The sequence below is a fragment of the Brachycentrus maculatus genome, unplaced genomic scaffold, assembly GCF_059751285.1.
Source record: "Brachycentrus maculatus isolate JH-2025_06_01 unplaced genomic scaffold, ASM5975128v1 h1tg000034l, whole genome shotgun sequence".
Lineage (NCBI taxonomy): Eukaryota > Metazoa > Arthropoda > Insecta > Trichoptera > Brachycentridae > Brachycentrus > Brachycentrus maculatus.
In genome coordinates, this window is record NW_028280788.1 from 542,299 (window position 1) to 547,950 (window position 5,652).

General features: G+C 29.5%; 1 long non-coding RNA gene across 1 annotated transcript; it reads right to left on the reverse strand.

Annotated features, from left to right (window-relative positions):
* Positions 1 to 322: 322 nt before the first annotated feature.
* Positions 323 to 3,323, reverse strand: LOC148312739 (uncharacterized). The gene is made up of 2 exons (XR_015838929.1): positions 3,149 to 3,323; positions 323 to 1,014 (listed from the first exon to the last, which is right to left on the reverse strand). It is a non-coding gene; the product is annotated as an uncharacterized LOC148312739 (long non-coding RNA).
* Positions 3,324 to 5,652: the final 2,329 nt, after the last annotated feature.

A 5,652-nucleotide genomic window follows, 5' to 3' on the forward strand; every position in this document is an offset into this window, starting at 1 on the left:
GCATTGGTAAATGGGCAAAACATTGTATACGCCGGTCATTTGGTTTTAATAAATAAACTCCAATACACATATGATTTCATAAAAAAAATCATACACTTTAAAGCAATCCTTGTATTTTGAGAGTGTTTCGCCTGATAAATATAAAATATTGATATTATTATAATAAAAGGTAATTTTTGATTTATAATATTGTCTTTGCGTGGAAAATAAAATGAACTAGTATTGTTTGTTTAAAAAAAAAGATTATCAACTGAACCGCTGAAGTATTGAATTATTTCACGCAAAATAATTTTAAAAGGTATAAAATGGAAAATAAAAGTACTTAATTTATTAAAATATTTTATTCTTCTGTCTCATTGGGAACTGTCCCAGGATGATATTTTTTTTAAGTATCTGCATATTTACAAGTCAATTAAAGTTATATATTTTTTTAATGGTAAAATTGTTATTTCACTGGTCAAAAAAACATTGTTTTTATTTAAGCTTAAGAATTCCAATAAGAAATGTCACTAAAACATTAAGTCAATGTTTAATTTTTCTAGACATTAACATTTTTAAAGAGTTGATATCTTTTTGTTTCTGTTTTTTTCTTTGCTCTTTTTTCGGAATGCCTTTCGGCTTCTTTCCTAATTTAACATATTCTTCTTGTTCGTCAGGTTCAAATTTTTTGTCTGCATTCGCGCTGTAGAAGAGATTGTCAGGTTTAGAAAAATTGCCATCCTTCTTCTTACCTTTCTTCTTTTTCCTCGTTAATTCCATATCTTTAATGATATCTATTTTCTGCTTCAGTATTTCTTTCTTCAGTTTCACTTTGTCTGTCTTTTTAATTTGTTTCTTGATGCCAAATTTATTTTTGATGGATTTAAATGACCGCACACTCGCCACATCAAAGTCTTTAGGTAACATTTGTGACATTAAAGATGGGACCATTTCTGGGACGGGTTTTGCTGCAACTTCTCCACTGGAACTTGCTGTGCTACTTTTTGCGCGGAGTTTCTTGAGTTTCCCCATAATCTGAAATAATAAACATCAAACAATTATTTAGTATTTTATTATTAGATTAAAACCAATATTTTTAGCTTTTCCCTTTTTTTATTTGACCAGCGACCGGGTTTCGTCGTTACCGACATCATCAGACTGGTGAGAGGCTATACAAATTGTTATGTTATATATAAAAGAAGGCAGGAGTTGATAACCATGATTCGATATAATTTTATGAGAAATTAATTTAATTTGAGTGAATTTAATTTCATTGTATTGTATGATATTAAAAATATTTTTTATAAAGGTTTTTTTGTATTAAAAGCACGATTTTATATAAAGTTATAATAGATTTGCATTTTTTGTAAATGAATTTAAATTATGTAACGAAGTATCAGGAAATGCTGGTTGACGGCTCCTTCCACTACGCTGTGGTTGTCCGGGGGGAGTCCGAAGTTCTCTGAAATGTAAATTTCCCGGCAGTCATTTCTTATCGACAAGACATTACATCTATTGTTTCTTTTCTAATGGGTAAAGTAAGGGAGAGTGAATGTATGTTACTTGATCATTTAATATGTCTTTATAATGACAATTTTTTAATCTATTTATTTCCAAAATTTCGAGCCTATCTAATTTTTTACCTTTACTACATTTGTGTAAGATTTTTACATTAACATTTTTATCGAAATCATGATTTGACTCTATCAAGTGGTTTGCAAAAGTGGAGTTTCCTTTTTTATTTCTCCAACTTTGGACATGTTAGGTTATTATATTATAAAAAAGTGGAAAAGCTAAAAATATTGGTTTTAATCTAATAATAAATTAAAAATGCAATTCCATCACGAAGTGTCAGTGGATAATATAAATCTATTAATTATTTAGTATCTCATTTTCTGTACAGTCTGCTAGACTACGGAGTGAACTACCTTTCCCTATGAAAGATACAACTTTATTAACACATTGTTTGCGGGAAACGCTTTAAAGTGTCTTTTATATATTGTGGGTAGAAAGCGGGAGACACTTATAAGCATTCTATTATCTTACTAGAACGCGAGAGACGCCGAAAACATTGTACTGATCGGAATTGGGTTTGCGGTTACTAGTTATTATGACCCCAATTAGTATAATAATTAGGGTCAGCGTTGATGAAAAAATTGCCCGACAACAATGTGTTAACCTTCAAGAAACATCGGAGATTCCTAACAGGCCTTCTAAACACTTTTTCACTTTATAATTTTAATGTAACTTTGTTTTAAAATCACTATAAATATTTTATTATAACTTAATTATAATGTCTACCGGTTTCGAAGCTAACCGCTTCTTTATCAAGACTGGTTAATCAGTATAATTATAAAATGGAAAATCACAAAGTTAGTGCTTCAAATATAAATTATACTTTTTCACTTCCCTAATTGCAACTTCTTTCCCTATCCTATTTCGTTTACCTCTTCAGGCTTTCATTATAATATTATAAATATGCTTCTATGTCACTTTGCTTCTATTTTTATCCACAGCAGATAGTGCATCATATCCATGCATTGTTTCCTTGATCATTATTAACATGAAGATAAGATGATCAGTCAGTTAAGGGTTACATTAAATAAATGTTAAAGTTAAAAATCACTGATATTAATTTTGAGCCCTCTGGCAATTGAAATTGGGACCTACAGCATGGTAGCCAAATGCACAAATCACTACACTACAGAGGCAGAAAATATACTGTAAAATGTGTTTTTATAATTATATGATTATTCATTGAATACTATTTTGGTTGCTTTGAAAATTTTGCTCCATAGAAATGAGCTTGCCAACGCATTTAAATTTTCAAAGCAAAAATTCAAATTTTGTTTTTCAAATAATATTTACAATATGTTTGTTTAGCTTCGATCAGATTTACTTTACTAATTTCTGGTCAGTTCGATCAAAGAGCAAACTTCCCTGAAAAGAACTCGCATTCTAGATAAATTATGGATTCTTAATTTATTTTTCCTTTGCCAAATACTACATTGGAAACAATATTGATGTAACAATATCATTGATTACTTCGTTACTGACATAATTTTTGTTTCGGATTTAAATCCGTAATACTTAAGTTGTTATAATTAATTATTGAATATATGTAAACGTAGTGTAAATAAATATTTTTTTATAATAAAGAATCACTTACATATTGTTAAATTTAATAAGGTCTGGATGAAGCGATAGTCAAGTCAGCTTGCAGGTTCAAAACTTTTATTGTTACAAATTTATTAAAATTTGCACCTATAAGTATTTCTTAACAATCGAGGAAACGGAATATAACCTCAAATTGATACAATTTTAATTTTTGTTTAGTGTCAAAATGGTGATCGGTGTTGCCATTAGTAGTTGATTTTTTTTGTCAGGTAGGTTCCTACCAAATATTAATTGAATGAAAAAATACAACCTAACCAAATTTCAAAATTTATTTGAATTAATTTTAAAACGAGGAAGATAATTCGAATTCTTTATTCACTACTCCATCAATTATTTTGATATAATGACAGCGATAAAAAATTAAATTACTCTTCCTTCGCTGACAAGAATTTTTATGTATTACTTCAGAAAACAACAAAACCGTTTTTTTTACTCTGTGAACGTAAATTTAATTCTGGGTAAACTCGGAGAGCCTTGCATAATGTTTTCCTTTATTTTATAAAAATTTAAAATGAACATGTCCGCCTTTTAAAGTAAATTTCGAAATCACTGTTTTTTGAAAAATACGTTTCATATAAGTATACCGGTAGTACACATTAGTTTTCGAAATTCTATTTCCAAATTCTTTACAGGAAATAAATATTAAACCGGAAGAGGTATTAAGATTCACGTATTCCACACATAATTCGTAGAATCTATACCTTGATATCAATAATTTCATTCATTATTATCGATAACAAAATTTGCATATCGAAAAAGATCTTTTTATTTATTATTATTATTATTATTATAGACAATATATTCACCTTATTTCCTATTCCAAATTAAACAAATCGAACGTCAAATACGTCGATATATACTTAAATGTTTTTTTTTCAGATTGTAATTTTTATCTGTTAATTACTAAAATGATTTTAGTAGTTCCGTGTATTCGGAAATCCGACTTTGTAAACTGACGTGTGGGATGAGCATTATACAGGCGAGAACTGTACAACAAAAAACCCTCTCTAAGTGATAATTACCACTAATCTCAAGATCCAAATGGTTATGACACTCCCGCTCATTTTCATTCTCTTGTAAACTTTAGGAAAATAAAATTATACACATAAATTTAATGTTTAAGTGAAAAGTTTCAACCGAATTTTTAATGGAATTTGATATAACCTAATTAGTTGAATCGTGGATAAATTCATTAGTGAAATAGCAGTTGCTAATCTGATGATAGTAACGGCTAATTATGCAGGAAAGTTTCAAAGTTATGGAACGGCTCATTCGGCACAGCCCTCATTTCAGATATCAATTTTAACTTAACAAATAAGCAAAATTCTTCTTCTTCTTACCCTTATGTCACTCAATCGTACATAGGGCACTGTATCGTATCTACGCAGTCAATGATTGGATAGCAGGGATTTTTTCCATGTAACGCGGTTGAACGACGTTCCGGCATCTTTTTTGTAATAAAAAATATTATAAAAAAAATTGTAATATCAGTTAGACGAAACAATATTTGCGCTTAAGTAATTACAATCTTCTTTTATATAATTCGTCAAAATGATAGGAAAAGTAGCTTTGAATTTTATTTAAATCATATTTGAATATATTTTGTTCAGTAAAAAGCTTAACATGAAGTGAGTAGACCTTTTTTGTTAAAAAAAACCCTATTGGATAGTACTTAGTGAGCTCTAATTGACATTCGAAATCGATTGTATAACTCCTTGGATTCTAACAAATATCTAAAATTTCGTGTAACCACACTTAATTCTTGTATTAAATGGTACATAACAATTGATTAAAAAATTTATTTTATTTATAAAAGAATCTAACATGACTGTCGCCGTGCGTAAAGATTTTTTTTGTATTCCTTAATATCACGATGATATTATAAAAGGTGTAAACTATATACACAGAGAAAATTACCTATCACTTTCAATAAAAATAATGGAATTCAACATTTTATGTGACTTTTACTTCTGAGCTTTTAGAATCCCTGTTTTATTCTAACACAAAAAATGAGATAAAAACTCGCAACCGAGTATAAAACATTACGCTAAATGCGAATATCTCATATGATGTATTTTTTCCGGGGCCATTATTTTTTGCTGTGTTTCATTTCGCCGAATGGGAAGAATACAAGTGTCTGAATATAACGTGTAAGGAAAAAATGGCTAAAAGTCTGGCGCGGTATTAGATTTATAGATATCCGCCATCCGAGGGTCAGCCAAACCCTCATTTGTAAGGGCCTCTGAACATTTGTCATGGCGCGGGAAAGGGCCAATCCATAGACAAAATACATAATTAAACATGATCGCGATAATGTTTGAGTAATTTTGTATAATCCGTTCCATTTTAGGTGCCTACGTGAACTCTGTACGGTTGTCGTTGACCCATTGGAAATACGCAATAAGAAATCGAATTTATACACCGATTGGCCCAATTTGTATCGAGTGATCGAATGAAAATTAAGTACTGCCATATTTTAAAGAATTCGTATTTCAT